Source organism: Oryx dammah, unplaced genomic scaffold (assembly GCF_014754425.2).
Source record: "Oryx dammah isolate SB20612 unplaced genomic scaffold, SCBI_Odam_1.1 HiC_scaffold_19, whole genome shotgun sequence".
Classification (NCBI taxonomy): Eukaryota; Metazoa; Chordata; class Mammalia; order Artiodactyla; family Bovidae; genus Oryx; species Oryx dammah.
Window position 1 is genome coordinate 81,984,470 of NW_024070203.1, and position 21,815 is coordinate 82,006,284.

At 44.0% G+C, this 21,815-nt stretch overlaps 1 pseudogene; it reads left to right on the top strand.

Annotated features, from left to right (window-relative positions):
• Nucleotides 1-12,303: 12,303 nt before the first annotated feature.
• Nucleotides 12,304-17,091, top strand: LOC120878830 (annotated as a pseudogene).
• The last annotated feature ends 4,724 nt before the right edge of the window (nt 17,092-21,815 follow it).

Here is a 21,815-nt window from a genome sequence, read left to right on the forward strand (position 1 = left end):
CACGCCGCGCCGGGCCCCCGCCCTGCCCCGCCCGCGCGTTCGGGTCCGAGCGCTTCCCGCCTTCCCATTGGGTGCGCAGTGGCGAGGGGGCGGGGCGCAGCAGAGCGGGCCGCGGCTCGGCGCGTGGGGGCGGAAGAGCCGCGCGCTCCCCGCCCGCTTTGTGACATCACGAGGGTCAGACACGCCCGTCCACTCCGCGCGAGCTGCCTATTGGCTCCGCGGGCCCGCCTCACGTGACTGCGCCCGCGCCCGCGCCCGCGCCCGCTATAGCCGGGGGGGAGGTGGGGCTGTGCGCGGCTGCGGGCTTGACGGAAGGGCCGGGAGGGAGGAAGCGCCGGGGTCGGCACGAGCGTCCCCGAGCGGGCGGGGCCCGTGAACGGCCGCTGTCCGCAGGCAGGCTTCCACGACGCCCCGGCACCTCGGCGAGCCTCCTTCCCTCCCTACGGGTGGGCGAGGCTTCGTAGGGTTTAGGCTGCGAGGGGAGGCTTCCTGACCAACGGGAAACTAAATTCCCGGAGACGGCCCTACCTGGAATAACAAGGCCTGAGAGAACCCCGGGGTATCTGAGGCCTGGTTCATGGGATTCTTTTCGGAGGGTTGACTTTGGAGCATGTTTTCTGTCATTTTCTGGATACGTCTCAGGGCCCAGGAAGAGAAAGGCGGTCTGAACAGCAGCCAGAGGAAGTTGTGATGAAGGAATGATTGACTGCCGAGTAGGTGTGTGTGCTCACGTTTTCTGAAAGAAAGAAAGTGAAGTCGCTCCGTCGTGTCCGACTCTTTGCCATCCCATGGACTGTAGCCTGCCAGGGTCCTCCATCCATGGATTTTTTCCAGGCAAGAGTACTGGAGTGGGCTGCCATTTCCTTCAGGAGATCTTCCCGACCCAGGGATTGAACCCGCGTCTCCCGCATTGTAGGCACCCCACGTTTTCTGAAGGGCTTTGAAATCAGTCTTTATTTCCTCTGAATAAGAAAAGGGTAGAAAGGAAAAGGGTAGAACGCACAATGCGAAAATGGGAAGAGCCCTGGACTTTCTGTGTCAGGACCTTCATCCAAGTCACTTCTGCTCTGTGAACCTCAGTTTCCACTTCTGTTAAGCTGGATTGGGGTGGCGTTGGCAGTCTTGGTTAAAGGGTAGACATGGCAGGGGCTGCTTCACTTGCTTCTGTCCACACGTAATCTCCTTTTTATGGGAACTGAGTCACTGATAGTGGCTTCTGAAAACTTCCTTGGAGATGGTATCAGGCAGATCACTGCACTTATCCTGCTGCTGCTGCTAAGTCGCTTCAGTCGTGTCCGATTCTGTGCGACCCCATAGACGGCAGCCCACCAGGCTCCCCCGTCCCTGGGATTCTCCAGGCAAGAACACTGGAGTGGGTTGCCATTTCCTTCTCCACCCTGCCTACTGTTAAAAACAGTTAACTGACTTACTAACCATATCTGCTTACGAGCCGATAAAATTCCCAAAGTGATGCGCGCAAGTTATAAAAAGCTGTCATATTAACAGTATTGTGGAGTTTTGTTTTTGTTAATTTGCACTATCTGATTTTATGTAATAAAGGAGAAATTTTATAGACACAAAACAGTGCCAGGAACTGGTTCTTTATAGCTCCTAGATCTTTCCAACTGCCTCCTCTATTCTCGAAATAGAGAGCATTTTGGCCCAGCCCCAGGCTTCCCATGGAACTCTTGTGGCTATTTTTATATGGGCCTATCTGCCTCACATCAACCCCTCTTTTTTACTTCTCAAATGAACTTTCCATGTTGGTATTTTTTTCATGTTCTTTTATTCTGTTGAGTATCTGATTTATGTATCTATTTTCTATAGTCTCATAGAGGCAGTATAGGGTGGTATAGCAAAGTGAGTAAGAACACAGCTGGAACTAGACTACCTGAGTTCCAGTCCCAGCTCTGCATCTTGCTACATGGTCTTGGGCAACTTCTTCCTGCTTCAGTTCTTTCATATGTAAGATAGGAATAAAAATAGTAATATTTAAAAATTTTTACCCTCACAGGTTTGTATTAGGTGAGTTGATAATATCATGCTAAGTAAGTACAAGCAAGTAGTAAGAGCTATGTAGGTATCAGCTATTATTAATATTATAGACAAGTCCAGCTCAGTGTGTTTGTTTTATTAAGGACTCCTAGGGAGTAGGAGATGAATACACTCAAGTAGAATATATTCTACAGCTAGATACTAAGCGGTCATTAACAGAGTGGAGAGTCTTACAACCTTAGGATATCAGGTTAAGGTGATTTATTTACATGAGGAATGTCACTACCTCTTAACCCCTACTTTACAGACATGGAGACCAGGTAGTTGAATATAAGTGGATTTTTATTTTGAGAGTTTCTGCCTGAGGACTCAGAAATGAAGTTTATACTAGGCTAGTTTGCTGTCTGTAAAACTTTTTCTATTGTGAAAATAGAGTCATGAGACTCCAGGATATATATCTCCATAGCAATGACCTCTTTAGATCACCTTGGTAGCATATAACTTATTCCACACCAATATTGCTGTTAGCCAGAGCCCTGTAAAAATTACCTTTTCAAATTGTTTTTAGATCTGCACAGGAAACTCCAACTTATTTTATGATAACTAGCACCTTGGTTTTTATACCAAAATAGTATTGATTCTCTCATGCTAATGTTCTTGGTTTTGAACAACCTGTTTCTGAAAATAACACCTACTCTCAAAAAATTGACATTTGCCACCACTAAATATAGTCAATCACTGCAGATGGTGACTGCAGCCATGAAATTAAAAGACGCTTACTCCTTGGAAGAAAAGTTATGATCAACCTAGATAGCATATTCAAAAGCAGAGACATTACTTTGCCAACGAAGGTCCATCTAGTCAAGGCTATGGTTTTTCTAGTAGTCATGTATGAATGTGAGAGTTGGACTGTGAAGAAGGCTGAGCGCCGAATAATTGATGCTTTCGAACTGTGGTGTTGGAGAAGACTCTTGAGAGTCCCTTGGACTGCAAGGAGATCGGCCCTGGGTATTCTTTGGAAGGAATGATGCTAACGCTGAAACTCCAGTATTTTGGCCACCTCATGCGAAGAGTTGACTCATTGGAAAAGACTTTGATGCTGGGAGGGATTGGGGGCAGGGGGAAAAGGGGATGACAGAGGATGAGATGGCTGGATGGCATCAGTGACTCGATGTATGTGAGTCTGAGTGAACTCCGGGAGGTGGTGATGGACAGGGAGGCCTGGTGTGCTGCGATTCATGGGTCGAAAAGAGTTGGACACAACTGAGCGACTGAACTGAACTGAAATATAGTCAAAAGAATTTGTCCTGAGAATTGAAGGCATTGCCAAGGTATTTCTGGAATCAAAATAAAGGATCCCCCAAAGTAATGGCTATGAAATTCATTTAGAGGTGTAAGTTTTGTTCTCTAGCTGCAGTTATATGTGTGACATGTATGTTGTAAATAAAGTTATGGTCCTTCTGCACAGGAACCAAGTGCTTGTACCACTGGGGGAGGTTCTTAAGTATCTCAGCCTTGTCTCCCCTCTGGTCTGACTATCTTCCTGTCTCTAGATGGAGCTCCTTTTGGTCATCCAGTGAATAGGCTTGCTTCAGAAGTGCAATTTTTATCATATGGCCATCTGGCCAAAGCCAGAGCAGGTCTGTGGGTTTGCTGCTCTGACCTCACAGACTGTTTTAGCCACCAGAATGCCTGTTGACACTTTTAACATTGGAAGTTGTTTGGTGGAAAAATAGCACCAAACAACCCAGAATTTTTGTAAGGGGAGTCAAGGAGAGAGGAGGAGGGGACTTCCCAAATACTCCAGTACAAAGAAAGTACTGTGGAAAAATACTTATTTTTGTTAACACAATGCTTTTTGTAACACCAAAAATGAAAGTACCTGAATTAGACCCTTAAAACACAGTCATTTTCTTGCCCTAGAATAAACCTGGAAATGAGCAAGTGCTTAGCCAGATTGGCCTGGTATTCTTATGGGTGGATGATACAAACCCTTGGGTTATTGGAGGTTAGCTGTGACAACATGGAGATGGTCCAGTAGAGTAGAATCTCAGCGGTGCCAGACAGGAAGCAAGTGGGTCTGAGATGCTGTTCGCCTGATGGCTAGTGAGTTAACCATGGCCTTTGCCAAAATCAATGATTAGAGGAAAGAGAGGCTGCTAGACAATCTTTAGCTCCTTCTTCCCTCAAGGTCTTAGATAAGAAATCAGCAAGTATTTACTAAACTATTAAGCATTAGGTACTTGTTTTATTATCATCCTAGCGTTGAGAATTGCTTTGAAATTAAATTATTTGGAGTTATACACTGAAATCAACAAATCATCTGTAAGAAAGAAGCAGATCATGTACTGTGGCTCATTTCTTGTGAGTCAGAGGTTATAGGTGTGTTCAGACTTATTTCATTTAATATTTTAAAAGTAGTCCATCCTCATCAGAATTCATGAAGCAGTAGTAGTTTGAGGGAAATATATGTATCAGTGTTCTCTTGCCAAATTAGAAACAAAAATCTCCTGCATTGACCTAACATGACAACGAATGTGGAAAGTAGGTATCTGTGGTTGCTTTCCATCAGAAATCCCTGCTAACGGGGTTATCTTTGAATATTAAGGATGATGTGCATGGGGGAAGGGGTTTTATTGTCTAGCCATCAGACAACTAGGCAGTGAACAATTACACTGTCTCATTCAGTGTGTCTCTATAGATGATTCTTCAGAATACAGGAGGTAAAAGGCTTCAGAAAGGTTTCAGGGGAGCTGAGACCTTGGGGTGGATCTAGAGCACTTTACAGTAGGTGCCAGGTCATGAGTGCCCCTGAAGCAGGCCATGCCAATCTGCAGACTTCAGCAAAAGCCCCCACACTATGAACTCAAAAATGGTAGCTGCTGATCTACACACTTCTTAAACACTATAAGTCTCTGCTTACCTGGACACCATAACTATAACAGTATAAGCTTCCCAAGGACAGGCAGGGATCATGTCTCTTTTATACACCCATATACACCCGCAGCTTGGCATAATAGAACTGATGGGTAGTGAATGCTTACTTTGTACTGTCTTCTGTTGTAAGTGCATTGTCTAGTTGTATCCTCATAACACTCATAAAAGGTAGATTTTACCATTATATCCATTTCACAGAAGAGGAATCTCACTGAGGGTGATTTGCACTGTTTACATAAGTGGGAAGTAGTAGAGTGTCCGTCTTGCATTCTGAGGCACTATGTTTTAGTGACCATTGCACAGAATAGATGCTCAGTAATGAACTTGTGTCAAAGTACAGAAAGCTGCACATTTTCATTATGGACTTGACGGTAAACTATATCCTTATAATTGCAGAATTTCCACCCATGTTTCTGTATCTGTAACCAGCAATATGTTTCGCACAGATAAGTGTGTCTCCACTGAATAGCCATTCTTGTCAGAGCACTGTGGGGTTTGGTTATGGTTTTTCAGGAAAAACAGTTGTAGCTAGCTGAGCAGCCACAACTGGTCCCTTGCTGACACCTCAAGATACTAGCAGGAGCATCAGACTCTGATTGACAAAGTGAAAGGCAAAGCAACCACATTTTTCTCATTCTTGTGGTCAAGGGAATTTTCCAGCCACACAGGCACAGAGAAGGTCCTTGGGGTTCAAGGGAGGGAGAGGGAGCCAGTCCATAATATGTCCTACCAACTTCCCAGAAACTTTAACACTGGAATCTATCTTGACTGAGAGATGAGTGCACATCCACCAGAGAGGGCCCTCAGTTCAGTTCAGTTCAGTCGCTCAGTCGTATCCGACTCTTTGCGACCCCATGAATCGCAGCATGCCAGGCCTCCCTGTCCATCACCAACTCCCGGAGTTCACCCAGACTCACATCCGTCGAGTCAGTGATGTCATCCAGCCATCTCATCCTCTGTCTTCCCCTTCTCCTCCTGTTCCCAATCCCTCCCAGCATCAGAGTCTTTTTCCAGTGAGTCAACTCTTCGCATGAATTGGCCAAAGTACTGGAGTTTCAGCTTTAGCATCATTCCTTCCAAAGAAATCCCAGGGTTGATCTCCTACAGAATGGACTGGTTGTATCTCCTTGCAGTCCAAGGGATTCTCAAGAGTCTTCTCCAACACCACAGTTCAAAAGCATCAATTCTTTGGTGCTCTGCCTTCTTCACAGTCCAACTCTCACATCCATACATGACTGCGTCAGGCCAAATATGGAGACAAGCAAGGTGACTGGTCAGAGACAATCTGGAACACTGTCCATATATAAACCATGTAAACAATCCTCATTCCACACTTCACTGAAGCTCTACCTATGTGTTCTTCCACACTACTTTGCTTCTAATAAATGCTTTCTCTGCTTCACAATCTGTCTCTCTGCTGAATTCTTTCTTCAAAGAAGACAAGGACCGAGTTCCTGCTTCAAGTCACTGCACCCATTACCCCGTGAGATCAGCTATTATAAAAGCATATTTTCCTTGGAAACTAGATATAAATACTTGCAGGTGAATACCTAATGAATACCTATAGAAGGCTGAATGCCAAAGAGTTGATGCTTTTGAATTATGGTGCTGGAGAAGACTCTTGAGAGTCCCTTGGAATGCAAGGAGATCAAACCAATCAATCCTAAAGGAAATCAGTCCTGAATATTCACTGGAAGAACTGAAGCTAAAGCTGAAGCTCCAATACTTTGGCCACCTGAGGTGAAGAGCCAACTCATTGGAAAAGACCCTGATGCTGGGAAAGATTGAGGGCAGGAGGAGAAGAGGGCAGCAGAGAACGAGATGGTTGATCACCAACTCAATGGACATGAACTTAGGCAAACGTAAGAAATAGTGAGGGACAGGGAAGCCTGGCATCCTGCAGTCCATGGGGTCACAAAGAGTTGGGCATGACTTAGTAACTAAACAATATCACCACCCAATGTATTCAGTTCACATCCTAGTAATAAACTATAGTTGATATATGAAGTACACAATTTAATCTATTTAAAGCTATAAGTTCAGTTTAAAATAAAGCACTTTTAAATCAATATCCACATGAGAGGTGAAAGTTCAAGGAGAGAAAAGACAAGAAGAATATTAGTAAGAGTTATCGAATTATGTGTCCAGTTTCTGCTAGGAATAATGGACTCCGGAAGTCTAATCAGAATATACTAAAGTACAGTATCTGGGTTGTGATTTTATCCCTTCTTAAGGCATTGAGATTTTATAAAATGAACATAAGTTGGAGCCAGAGACACAGAAGTCACTCAGTCATGTCTGACCTTTTGAGACCCCACGGACTGTAGCCCACCAGGCTCCTCCCTCCATGGGATTCTCCAAGCAAGAGTGCCGGGGGCCAGCGTGAGGAACTCCGCCCATGGCAAAGGTCATGAGGAAGGAGGCTTGGCATATGCAAAGGCATGATCAAGCCTCAGGAAACCCCCTGTTCCCGAGCATCCAACCCCAAAACCAGAGTCTGTTTCATGTTCTCACCTACACCTCTGACTTTATGGCTCTCCCCCATAACCATTTCTCTCGGAGAAGGAGTTAACTTGCAGCTCCAGTTAATAAAAATTTCTGGGCATGACAAGAGTGTTTCAACTTAGAAATTCCTCTGGAGGTCCTCTAGCCTCCCTGATCAGGTTAGTCAGGCCACATGTGATTGTTTATAGCCTCCCAACCATGAGAGGCACGAGATGCTTTAAAACTTTCTAAAAACAGACTCTTTTGAGAAGTTAGAAAATTATTAGTATAGTATAGTGGGTTGATTAGAAACTATATTGGTAAAGGGTTTTTTCATTTGTCCTGCCAATAATCACTGCTAATTCCCTGCCCTGGGTGTGACAAGGGTGTCTCAGGTCAAATCTCTCTGCTGACAGACTAGCTTGTGTGACAACCTCTCAACCATAAACAGCACAGAGTTTGGAGTATTAGCATAGGGCTTTTCTCATTGTTGAGTCAGTAATTGCTGCCAGGCCTCCATATCCTTAGGCACCTGGGAATATATTAATCAATGTATTTAGAATATAGAAAAGGAAATATAGTAGTTTTTGATGTTGGCAATACTAGACTTTTTGAGTTAATGAATTTTCTCTTTTGTTATAGATCACTGTACTTTGTTATAAATCACTCTGTCCTTGCTATGTAAAAATGTAACTTTATCACTATCTTAAGACTAAATAGATCTTAAGGGGAACATTGGTCAAGGGTTTACATTTGTTGAGCCAATATTTGCTGCTAAATCCCCATATTGCTTGCCCTTATAATGAATATAACTAGCATATAGGAAAAATAAGTATTAACCTTTAAGATTAATCATGTTAAACCTTAGGCTAAGTAAATTCCTTTCCTAGTTGTAACTCACTACACCCTCACCCTATAGGAATGCAACTTTATTTGGAGGGTGGCGCCTGATTTAAGAAAAAATCACCCCTGGAAAAATAAGTTTTCTGGTTAACTGATCGGTATCAGAAAGGGCCATAAAATGTCAGCAAGTCTCATGGCCAGAAGATGATGTCAAACCCATAAGACCTTTGTATAATTTTATATGAAGCACCTGATTGTGACAAGGGTCAGGTCTGCTGACCCCCACGTGACTCTGTATTCATCCCTATGTATAACAAAAAGGTATATAAACAAACCTGAAAAATAAAGAAATTGGATCAGTTTCTGGAAAGACTGATTCCCCCATGTTGTTTCTTGCTCCCCGTTTTTCTGGCTGAATTCCCATCTGGAGCATGGATGGTATTCCACGTAAACCAAGTTATTCAGCCTCTTTTTCTCCACTAATTTTCCTACTACACTATCCGTTTCTAGTCTCTCTCTATATCTGTAATTAAATAAGTTTTTTCCAGGACGCTGATTCCGTCCCCACCTTCAAATTACCCTGGATCCACCGGGGCTGGACCCTGGCACAAGAGTACTGGAGTGGGTTGCCATTTCCTTTTCCGGGGGATCTTCCTGACCCAGGGATCGAACCCGAGTCTCCCGCATTCCAGGCAGACGCTTTAACCTCTAAGCCACCAGGGAAGCCCTGAGTTGAAATCCTAGCTCTGCTGCTTACTAGCTGGGTAATCTTTCCAAATTTATCCAATAGCTTCAATACTTTAAAAATCTAAACAGTGTTGTAAGGATTCAGTTCAGTTCAGTCACTCAGTCGTGTCCCACTCTTTGCGACCCCATGAATCGCAGCACCCCAGGCCTCCATCCATCACCAACTCCTGAAGTCTACTTAAACTCATGTCCATCGAGTTGGTGATGCCAACCAGCCATCTCATCCTCTGTTGTCCCCTTCTCCTCCTGCTCCCAATTCCTCCCAGCATCAGGGTCTTTTCCAGTGAGTCAACTCTTCACATGACATGGCCAAAGTATTAGAGTTTCAACCTCAGCATCAGTCCTTCCAATGAACACCCAGGACTGATCTCCTTTAGGACAGACTGGTTGGATCTCCTTGCAGTCCAAGGGACTCTCAAGAGTCTTTTCCAACACCACAGTTCAAAAGCACCAATTCTTCGGTGCTCAGCTTTCTTCACAGTCCAACTCTCACATCCATACATGACCACAGGAAAAACCATAGCCTTGACTAGACGGACCTTTGTTGGCAAAGTAATGTCTCTGCTTTTCAATATGCTATCTAGGTTGGTCATAACTTTCCTTCCAAGGAGTAAGCATCTTTTAATTTCATGGCTACAGTCACCATCTGCAATGATTTTGGAGCCCAAGAAAATAAAGTCTGACACTGTTTCCACTGTTTCCCCATCTATTTCCCATGAAGTGATGGGACCAGATGCCATGATCTTCATTTTCTGAATGTTGAGCTTTAAGCTAACTTTCTCACTCTCCTCTTTCACTTTCATCAAGAGGCTTTTTAGTTCCTCTTCACTTTCTGCCATAAGGGTGGTGTCATCTGCATATCTGAGGTTATTGATATTTCTCCCGGCAATCTTGATTCCAGCTTGTGCTTCTTCCAGCCCAGCGTTTCTCATGATGTACTCTGCACAGAAGTTAAATAAGCAGGGTGACAATGTACAGCCTTGACGTACTCCTTTTCCTATTTGGAACCCGTCTGTTGTTCCATGTCCAGTTCTAACTGTTGCTTCCTGACCTGCATACAAGTTTCTCAAGAGGCAGGTCAGGTGGTCTGGTATTCCCATCTCTCTCAGAATTTTCCACAGTTTATTGTGATCCACGCAGTCAAAGGCATAATGATAATCTAAAAGGAAATGCGAAGTGATGGCTGGCAAATAGCACAAAGTGGTAGCACCGAATGTGTCCCCTGTTGCTGCCATAACAAGTTACCACAAGTTCAATGGCTTAAAACGGCACACAGATCTTGCAGTTCTGGAGGTCAGAAGTCTAACGCGGGACTCTGTTGGCTAAAATCAAGGTGTGTCAGCAGAGCCGCATTCCCTCCTGGAGGCTTTGGGGAGGATCTGTTTTCCTGTCTCACCCAGTGTGCAGAAGCTGCTACAGTTCCTTGACTCACAGCTCCTTTCTTCACCTTCAAAGGGAGAGAGCAGCATCTTCAGGTCACTCTCACTATGATTCTTCTGCCTTCTTGTGATTACATCGGGCCCATTGGGTCATAATCGAGGATAATCTCTTTATCTTAAAGTCAGTACATCCATCTGCAAGCTTCATCCCCCCTTGTCATGGAGCACACAGCATCCAGTTCCGAGGGACTGTGGTGTGGACATTTTTTAGACAGGGCTGTGGCTCTGCATTTCACAGTGCTTTTTGCCCTTAACACTTGTTCATTCGTTCATATACTTACTAAATAAAAATAGGAACGATATAGTAAAAGTATCTTTCAGTTCAGTTCAGTTCAGTTCAGTCCAGTCACTCAGTCGTGTCCGACTCTTTGCGACCCCATGAATCGCAGCACCCCAGGCCTCCCTGTCCATCACCAACTCCCGGAGTTCACTCAGACTCACATCCATCAAGTCAGTGATGCCATCCAGCCATCTCATCCTCTGTCATCCCCTTCTCCTCCTGCCCCCAATCCCTCCCAGCATCGGAGTCTTTTCTAATGAGTCAACACTTCACATGAGGTGGCCAAAATACTGGAGTTTCAGCTTTAGCATCATTCCTTCCAAAGAACACCCAGGACTGATCTCCTTCAGAATGGACTGGTTGGATCTCCTTGCAGTCCAAGGGACTCTCAAGAGTCTTCTGCAACATCACAGTTCAAAAGCATCAATTCTTCGGCGCTCAGCCTTCTTCACAGTCCAACTCTCACATCCATACATGACCACTGGAAAAACCATAGCCTTGACTAGACAGACCTTTGTTGGCAAAGTAATGTCTCTGCTTTTCAATATGCTATCTAGGTTGGTCATAAATTTTCTTCCAAAGAGTAAGCATCTTTTAATTTCATGGCTTCAGTCACCATCTGCAGTGATTTTGCCAAGAATTCTTCTGTTTGAGTTAAGTGTTTCAGTTCAGTTCAGGCACTCAGCTGTGTCTGACTGTTTGCAACCCTCTGGACCTCAGCACATCAGGCCTCCCTGTCCATCACCAACTCCCAGAGTTTACTCAAACTCATGTCCATTGAGTCGGTGATGCCATCAGACCATCTCATCCTCCGTTGTCCCCTTCTCCCACCTTCAATCTTTCCCAGCATCAGGGTCTTTTCCAATGAGTCGGTTCTTTGCATCAGGTGGCCAAAGTATTAGAGTTTCAACTTCAACATCAGTCCTTCCAGTGAACACTCAGGACTGATCTCCTTTAGGATGGACTGGTTGGATCTCCTTGCAGTCCAAGGGACTCTCAAGAGTCTTCTCCAACACCACAGTTCAAAAGCATCAATTCTCCATTACTCAGCTTTCTTTATAGTCCAACTGTCACATCCACACATGACTACTGGAAAAACCATAGCCTTGACTAGATGGACCTTTGTTAGCAGAGTAATGTCTCTGCTTTTTAATATGCTGTCTAGGTTGGTCATAACTTTCCTTCCAAGGAGAAGGCATCTTTTAATTTCATGGCTACACTTACCATTTGCAATGATTTTGGATCACCCCAAAAATAAAGTCAGCCACTGTTTCCCCATCTATTTGCCATGAAGTGATGGGGCTGGATGGGATGATCTTAGTTTTCTGAACGTTGAGTTATAAAGCACTTCAGTTCAATTCAGTTCAATCAGTCAGTCATGTCCAACTCTTTGCGACCCCGTGAACTGCAGCACGCCAGGCCTCCCTGTCCATCACCAACTCCCGGAGTTTACCCAAACTCATGTCCATCGAGTCGGTGATGCCATCCAGCCGTCTAATCCTCTGTCGTCCCTTTCTTCTGCCCCCAATCTCTCCCAGCAGATTTATACATAAAAAAATTAGCTGAGGTGGTTGTGGTGGGAGAGCAGTGGGCCAAGAGTGTGAGTTGCTCACCCCGGGGGCTGCCTGCTGTCCCGCTGCCCTCCGAGCGCAGCCATGTCAGAGGAGAAGCCCCAGGAGGGAGTGAAGATGGAGAAGGACCACATCAACCAGAACGTGGCTGGGCAGGATGGCTCCAGGGTCCAGTTCAAGATCAAGAGACACGCACCGCTCTGCAAGCTGGTGAAGGCTTCCTGCAGCGCCCAGGCTTGTCCATGAGACGGATTCGGTTCAGGTTTGATGGACAACCCATTAATGAAAGAGACTTCCCAGCACAGCTGGAGATGGATGACGAGGACACCAACAGCAGACAGGGGGCGTCCAGCATGGCCAGCTGCCTCTTGGGGTGGGGGGGCTGCCTCTAGAGCCCCCATCCCCTTGTGGCGCTGGGCTGTGTTTGCTGTCGAACAGTGCAGGTGTGGCCAAGCCCATAGGCAGGCAGGCCCGGACACCGAGGACCTTCCCCAGGTGCCGAGCACCACCGCGGCAACGCTCCCCAGCCTCCCTCGACCCATTCCCTCCTACCTTTGTTTGGGTAAAACGGCCACGTGGTGAGGGACTTGGGTTTTGTTTTTACCTTTTTTTTTTTTCCTCCCTCCTATGACATTTTCTCCCAACTTGTGACCTGAATGCCTGCTTTCTGTCTAGACGGGGATTTTAACCCCAGGTGTTGACTGCCCCTCATTCCAATCACGGAGAGAACTATCACCACTCTGGGGTGCTTCTATGGGGCTAGTTTTGGGGTCACGGTCGGTATGGGAGATACACTTTCACTTACTGTTTCTTGTGGGCACAGGTTTTTTTTTAATGCTAAATATTAGAAATGTAAGCTTTGCCAGAATATAGGAAAGTTGAAGGGGAAAGACTGGAATGTTTCTTAAAAGGTATGAAGTTCTTCAGTAACACGGCTCTGGGCAGGGTCTGGGGCCCTGGACCCATTGCATTCAACAGCCGGTGACACGGCTCAGACCCATTGAAAATGGGCTTTTCCCCTTTTCTTAACAGAGAAGAGAGTAAGTCCCACACATCTGCCAGGGTCACAGTGCCAGGGCCTCAGATTTCCTCCAGTATTTGCTTCTGACGAGTAACAATAGTCTGTACGTAAACTAGGAAGATAGAAAAATACTGCTGATTTTGCCGTTATGTCTTTGTGTAAAAGAGCTGCTTCAAAGAGTGGCTACAAGTGAGAGATGCCTCCTGGTTTTTCCCGAGGACCGTGCTCTGCTCCCTGAGTTGGTATGGAGCTTACATGTTACGTGTGATTTCAGTCTGTGCAGCATTTTGGGATCTGTCTTAGTCAACCTCCAATGGTTGTCCTGTTGCCCTTCCACGTGGACTCGCTCCTGTCTGACAGCCCCTGGCTGCCTGTTCAGGTCACCTGGGCAGGACGGCCACCATCTCCTACTTGCCTGAGACCTAGTTGGAGAAGTCTGCACTTCCTTTTTATCTTGCTGTTCAGGCACGCACAGGGTGTCTGCTGGCTCTGTTGTGTTTATTCCCCAATTTGTACATTATTTGTTGTCCTGTACTACTGTCAGTGGTCAATATTGTTTGGTATTCTGTCAAAAAAAATTAGCTGATGATATAAGATAGCATGAACAAGCCCCAATATGAGTCATTTAAGAGGAGAGCTCACTTAGATGAATGAGGGAGAAAAAAAGAAAATTTTGATCATCCACAAGAAGTAATAAGGTCACCTCCTTCCCTCCACAAAAGGGCAATGTGATCTTAGGTTGCATTAAGATGAGAACAAAGGAGGGGCTCACCTTGGTAAATCATTGGTAAATCCCCTGGAGGTTTTGAAGGGTATAAAAAGTTTTCAGTGGAGCCAGAGGGGAGAACCAACAGGGTGAAGAGCCTAGAATCAGAAAGTATAAGAAGTTTGGGGATATTTATGGTGTGGTCTTCAAATACCTAATTGACAGACATATGAAAAGAAATTTAGATTTATCTTTGAAATCTTTGGAGTTTTAAACCGCTAAATCGCTTCAGTTGTGTCCTACTCTTTGCGACCCCGTGGACTGTAGCCCGCCAGGCTCCTCCGTCCATGGGATTCTCCAGGCAAGAATACTGGAGTGGGTTGCCATGCCCTTCCTCAAGGAATCTTTCGAACCCAGGGAGAGAACCCATGTCTCTTATGTCTCCTGCATTGGCAGGTGGCTTCTTTACCACTAGTGCCACCGCTAGAATAAGTGTGTAGAAGGTAGATTTAAACGCAGTGTGGTCATTTTACATGGTTACAGTTTCCTGAAGTGGAATGAGCTACCTGAGTTTCCTGTCCCTGGAGGTATTAAAATAGAATCGACAAGTGTCAAAGAATGTACTCCCAAAACACTTCTTCAGGCCTTGAACGTTGTATTTACACTGTAATCGTTTGCATTCCAGTCTCCCTGTGCAACTTGTGACTTCTTTCTGGTCTGAATCTATCATGTTCATTTTAACTTGGCTCAGAAGGTACAAAATGAATGTTGGTTTGGTGAATAGATGCATGAATGAGGTTAAGGGTTGGACAGAGTGATCTTTAGTCCTTCCAACTCAGACTCTCAGTTCTCAGCTAGGATTTGAACTAGGTTTAAAGAATGGAATTGGTTGCAGAAAGGGGGTGGCGGTGTTGCATCCTAGGTCTCACAGTACAGAAAAAGCTCAGAGACAAGAGGGAGAGAGAGAGTGGAAGAAATATGTTGGGTGAAGTACAGGAATTAGAGTTGGGGCAGAAGGTTGGGTCTTGATTTTTGAAGGTTCTTTAATTTTAAGGATGTCAGGCTTTCTCATTCTGCAATCTGAACCCAGGCCGATGCTTGACTAAATCCTTATGAAAGAAGACAGAAAGAGTGCTCTTACAGTCATGCATTTTGGCTCTGGGGACTTGCTATGGACTGAAATGTCCCCCATGATTCTTATCTTGAAGCCCTAACTCCTAGTGAGATGGATTAGGAGGTAGGGGCTTGGGGAGGTGATTGGGTTTAGATGAGGTCATGAGGATGGGGCCCTCATAATGGGATTAGCTCCCTTCTAAGAAGAGACACCAGGGAGCTTTCTCTCCCTCTCTGTCTCTCTCTGCCATATAAGGACATATGGAGAAGGGAGCCATCTCCAAGCCAAGGAAGAACACCCTCACCAGGAAGCAGAATCAGCCAGCACTTTGTTCTTGGATTTCCCAGCCTCCAAAACTGTGAGAAATACTGAAATAAGCATCTCCTGTTTAAGCTGACCAGGCTATTGTATCAATATTTTTGTTATGGCAGCCAGAACTGACTAATACAGGGCTCTTGCCTACATCTGGGAGTAATGAGTCAGAACTCAGCACTAGGAAGTAGCAGCAAAAATATAAAGGAAATCAGATGGGAAGAGACATTACTGAAAACATTAAGACTTGGTAGTGAGATAACAAGAAAGGGTTTAAAGGGGAGGCCCACAGCTTTGTGAACATGAGGGCAGACAGTTATGTACACTGAGCTTCTTAGTGCAATGGAAGGAAGACGAGAAACTATTTGGAATATCCAGGATTTCCTGCAACTGTTCCCATTAAGTTCATGGCTGAAAATGGACTATTTTTAATGTTGATGAGAATGGCAAGTCAAGAGTTTTAGTCTGTGGAGAGCAAACTTATCTTGGAGAGGAACTGTAGTACTGAAAAAACTCTACTCTGAATGGTAGTATTAACAGTAGGCACTGTTGGACAAGCCCTACGATGGGCCAGCCTGATATAAGACACTATCTATCATCCCACTTCATTAAATTATCCCTCATTTGAAGGCCTCAGCTTGTACCCCACGCAGTATCTGCTTTAGGGAGTGCCCAAGGAAAATTCTCATTCACATTAGCTCTAAGGATAATTATATGTCTCTTAAATAATTGAATTTTTTTTTTAAACTTTTGGACTCTGAATGGAATTAACACATGACCGTGTGTGTGTGTGTGTGTGTGTGTGTGTGTGTGTGTGTGTCTGTGTGTGTGGTGTGGCTGGCAGAGGCAGGAGGAAGTTGAAGGAGTTATGCTAAGTTTCAGATCCAGAATTGTGGCCCAATTTTAGTTGTGTGTAATATATAATTTTTTAGCCTCTTTCCTGTTTCTTATTTTTTCCCTCCCCTTGTTTTTCTATCCTCCTCCTCTTTTAATTTATGCTGCCTTGTATTTTATGTATCTCTGAAGGCAGTCCTAAACTCCAAAACAAAGGACAATAATTACAAATATATTTCTATTTACAGCAGTCCCCACTTTATAGATAAGGAAGCAGAGGCTCAATTAATTTATTTAACTTGCCCGAGATCACAGTGGGTGTACTACTTAACTATTGCCAGGTAACAAATCCCCTCCAAAACTAGCAGCTTAAACCAATAAACACATGATTTCTCAGTTGATTCCTGAGGGTCAGGAGTCTGGGAGCAGCTCAGTTGGGTAGTTCTAGTTCGGGGGCTGGTGGGGTTGCAGTCGAGCCATCTGCTGGGGCTGTAACTGTTTGAAAGCTGCAAAGTCTTTTATAACTTAATCTCAGAAGTGACGATCACTCCCGTCTCCCACCAGTCACACAAACCAACCCTGGTAAAGGGAAAGGAGTCCACAAGGGTGTGAGTCCCAGGGATAGGATTGCTGGAGGCCATCTTGGAAGCTGCTACTCTCAGGGAGGAAATAGCATAGCTGAGCCTGCGGGATGTTGCTTCTACAAAAGCACTGGCTCTGAATATGCTCAAGTTTGGCCCTCAGAGCTACTTTGATATTTTTCCCCCCTTTCCAGCTTGAAGAACAGGTGAATGAGCACAGCAAGTGAGGAGGCTCTGGGTTTCAGGTTTCTTCTGATCCTGCTTACAAGTTGCCAGTGCTGCCACATTCCCATCCGTAAAGCTTTGTATTGCCTCATAACTGTTTAATCGCTGCTAAAAGTAAATCTGATTTTAATCCAGAAGACAACACCAAATGATCTAACTGTCGGGTCCCACTAAGAAGCGGAGAGAAATAGCTAACATGACTCTGTATAGGCTGACAGCCTCTGACTTTGGTAGTGCAAGAAACAATTGATAGTAATTGTAGTTCCTCCCACTTTTTATATTCTTTGCTTCATGGGAGATATGGGTATATAAAGAATGGAAGGTTTTGGTGATTCTGTCCCCCCCCACATAAGGTTATTCCACCCCTCATTTGTTAGTGTAATGAGAAAATCTATAAAGATATTTTTATGGAACATATTTTTTACTGCATTGTTGATCTGTGGCCGCATTTTGTCAGGGTAATAAATAAGGACGTATTGTTTTCCTGGATTCAGGAAACTGCCGGCTCAGTGTTTGGTATTCAGACCTCAGACCCATGACTCACCAATAAACCACCTGGACAAATGAACAGAGAGGATCTCAGCTGCTGTGGACTATTGCCCTACCTCTTGATTCTTAACTCTAGTCTGTATCTGGAAATTCCATTTTCATTTGAGGTATGTATAAATTGATGTCACTCTCCATGTTTAAACATAGCCCCAAACTGATTTCTTTCCTGAGACTGTTTTTCAGAACAGTGGTGTTGAACTTCAATTAAAATTTGCAAGCCATCGCTGTGTGCCCGTGGTATTTGAATGTTGCTATAACTTCCTGTACTTCTCTGTGACCTCCCTCCAGGACTTTGTGGTATGCCAGTTTGCAAATGAGATGATCGGTTTGGCCTAGGGAGAGAATTTTCTCTTTAGCTTTGACTGATTTAGGTACAAATTGATTTGTTAAATTCTCTTAGAGTGTTCTAGGCTTTGTGCTATATTCTCTAAGTGGCTAAAAAGCTAAGACACAGTCTTTGTGCCTTTAAAAACTTGTGGTCTAGCTGCTAGGTAAATATTAACAGGAACAATTATGAAACCATGTGAGATAGCAGAAGTATTCACAAAATGCTTGAGGAGAAAGAAGGGGATTAGTTCTGCCCAGTGGTGGAGGAAGAAGATTTTACCAGGAAAGACCTCTCTTAGATCGGTGGCCCCCAAATGTTGGTCTCAAGACCAGTGCTAGTCTCTAATAGAAATTTCACTGACTTGTGGCAGAGTGAGAAAGAAAACAAAATTCCATAAGCTAATTTTAAGATTAAAAAAATCTTAATTTAGCATGAAATTATGTATTGACATTCTTTTTCCTGTGATGTCCTTCACTTCATGAAGACATGATGATAATATATATTATAATTTGTTTTCCTTCATTCCAAAATAAAACTTGGCAACCTAGCATCATCCAAATTTTCTTGTATGCATTCATTTATTGGTCCTTGAAACCTAAACGGCTAGAAACCCTTGTGAGGATGGTTATATTTGTGCTGGGGTTGGAAGAAAGAGATACTCATGTAAACGTATTCTTGCTGTTTGCCTGTCGGTGGTTTAACAATACCTACATTAAGGGGAAACTAATTTGTGAGAAAGAAAAAAAATGTATGCTTGCATTTAAAAACTGGCTTTGAGGGTTTTTCTAGTATGTGTCTGGGGGAATGTGGAGGGGGGTGGGTGTAAGAGTAAAAAAAAAGTGCCCACAGTGATGCAGAATTTGAAATGTACCTTTGGAGAGCTGCTGTTGCCAACATGAATACTGGTTTTAGGATTCCCACCCCCATCCCCTCAACCTTCACCCCTCTGTATAAAATCTTCAGAAGTTTAGATAAGATTTAGCTTGATGATTGTAAACCTTCTACTTCTTTCCAGGTATTGGATTAAAAAGTAACCTTTGTATATATGGGCCCCTTTTCTCCCCTGAGTTTTCACCAGGGGACAGGAGAGTGGGCCATTGTGTCTGTGTGTCTGAGCAGGTCAGTGGTAACGGAATATTTAGCCTGCCATGTTGTCAGTCTACCTTGTTCATCTCACCTACAGTGGCAAAGCTTTTCATCTATTTGCAAATGGATGCCTCTCAGGAGCTGAGCTATATCCATAATTTTAGGGAATGTATCATCTTTGAAGAGGGATTCAAGGAGAATGACAAAGATGATAAAAGGGCTGAATAATATCAAAAGGTATCAGATTTAAGAAGAATACTATAGGGATTTCCCTATCTGAACTCTGGGGCAGTGATCTTACAGGATTCCTTCCAGCATAAATGCTTTAAAAAATGATCAAAGATTTCCCTGAAAATTTGCAAGACAACACTTGTAAATAGCAGGCTCTTCTACTGTGCATTTGGAAGCAGCCCTGTGTGTGGTGAAGTAAGAGGCTCTGAAGTCAGAGGATTCAAATTCTTGCTCACTCATTCCTGCAGTCAAGTCACCACCTTGCTAAGCTTTAATTTTCTCCTCTCTTCAACAGAAATAATAGTCTTACTCCAAAGGCTGTTGTAAATAGAAGTAATAAGCATGCAATAAGCACAAGCTATTACTAGTCTTATTCTATTTAAATTTTTATTATTGTCACTTGCTCCTGAGAGGAGAGCCTCTCTCCTGGCCCATCTCTCCTTGGCTCTGCGCTGTCTCCCGTCTCTGTGTCTGGAGTGTCCTGATTCAAGTGATCACGTGCACTGGTTGATTCTTTCAGCTTCCTTGAAACTAAAGCATCTGCACGTGAACAACAACAATGAAATGATGTTTATAGGGCAGATCATTTATTTTGCTTAACTCTCAAATGTTAAAGGAGATAAATAAAAATTTTATGTCACAATATTTTCAGACAAAATCATGTGGAGAAAAAAAATGTTATTTAAGCGAATTATGTATTCTATTAATAATCCACAGGCTTCACTCTCCCCATGACCTTTAGCAACCCAGTAATGGATATATTGGAAGGAGATAAACACACACGAGAGGATGAGATGGTGGAATATTCCATGTCCTTTCTGGTTCCTATTTTGTATTTTAAAAAAGAGAGAAACATGGGCTTCAAGGGGTAGAATTGTGACCCAGTCTGTCCACCCTGAAATGGCCAGCTAAGCTGTTGGAAGTTGAGATAGAGAAGCTAAGAAGGGCCCTTTCCACACCTTAGCACCAAATTTTGTAATTAAAAGAAAATGAAGGGGGAGAGGACACATATATACTTATAGCTGATTCATGATGTTGTACCGCAGAAATCAACACAACATTGTAAAGCAATTATCCTCCGATTAAAAATAAATTAAGGGAAAAAAGAGAATAAAAGGTCCACGAGGTTTCATCAGTTCCTTAGAAGTGTTGAATTGACCTAACCTTGATGAGCACTATTTGAGTCATTGTTTCATTCAACCAGTAATTGCCCAGATACTGTTCTTTCTGAAAGTATGCGTCCGACTCTTTGCGACCCTATGGATTGTAGCCCACCAGACTCCTGTGTCCAAGGGATTCTCCAGACAAGAATACTGGAGTGGGTTACCATGCCCTCCTCCAGGGGATCTTCCTGACCCAGGGATCGAACCTATGTCTCCTGTGGCTCCTGCATTGCAGGCAGATTCTTTACCACAGAGCCATGGGGGGAAGCCCATCGTTCTGAATACTGGAGGACAAACAGGACCAAACAAACCCCTGTTCTCATGGCACCTGCAATCCAGGGGGGAAACCACTGCAGAAAAAACTCCACAGGAATTCATAGCAGAACCAACCTTTACTGGCTTCCGAGGTCCCTGAGGGTGGCCTTGGTGGCTGATGTTTCATGATCATCTTGCTTAATATTCATGCAGAGACGTAGGTGTGTTTTTCTGTTACACTACTTACCACAGCGGTAAATTTCAATTAAAGCCATGAGGAGTTTTGACCTCTCAAAAATGATTGACATGGCTTTGGAGATCTATTTTTGTCCTGCTTTCTCAAGTTCATGTCCTGTGTAATAGCCAACAAGGAAAATACCACGCTGCCACAAGTGTAACCATGTAAAATCTGTGTTATCCGTGATACTTGGACTATTGCGATACTGATGGGCTGAGAAACAAATTTTTCATGTACCTAACACAATTTTCAGATTTGAGCATTGAGGTTACCTAACAAGTTGATATAGTTAACTTTTGGGGGGGGGAGGTAGGCCTTCTTAACTTTCAATGTCAATTTTAGGTAGTCAGAAATCTTGCCTGAGGCCAATACCTGGATAATATTGTAAGTGTTGGTGAAACTATGAGAATGACCATCAGATTTCCGTAGGCAGGCGGTTTGTAAAGAAGGAAGATTAGTTTTAACCTTAACCCCCCTTCAACTCTTAATGAAAAGCATGTGGTAAGTCAAGCAGGGCATGTTAGGTATTGCATTTCAGTTGTGGAGTGACATCTAATACCAAGTCAGCATTTGTTGTTAACTCTGGATGTACTGTATTAAGTAGTTAAGGACAAGTCTCTCAAATATCCCCACAGACAATTCACTGATGACAACAGGAAAAGAATGGTACCTTTCCACTGGGGAGACCAGACGGGCCCCACCATCACCAGTGAACCCAGCATCTTCAGCCACAGGAGTTATTGACTGCCTCGAGGTTCTCCCTGAGATGCCGTGGAAAGCGCATGGCCTCAGCTAGGAATATTCGTACCAGAAAATGGTTAAACTGAATATGATCATGAGGAAACAAGCAGACAAATCCAGATGGTAGGACATTCT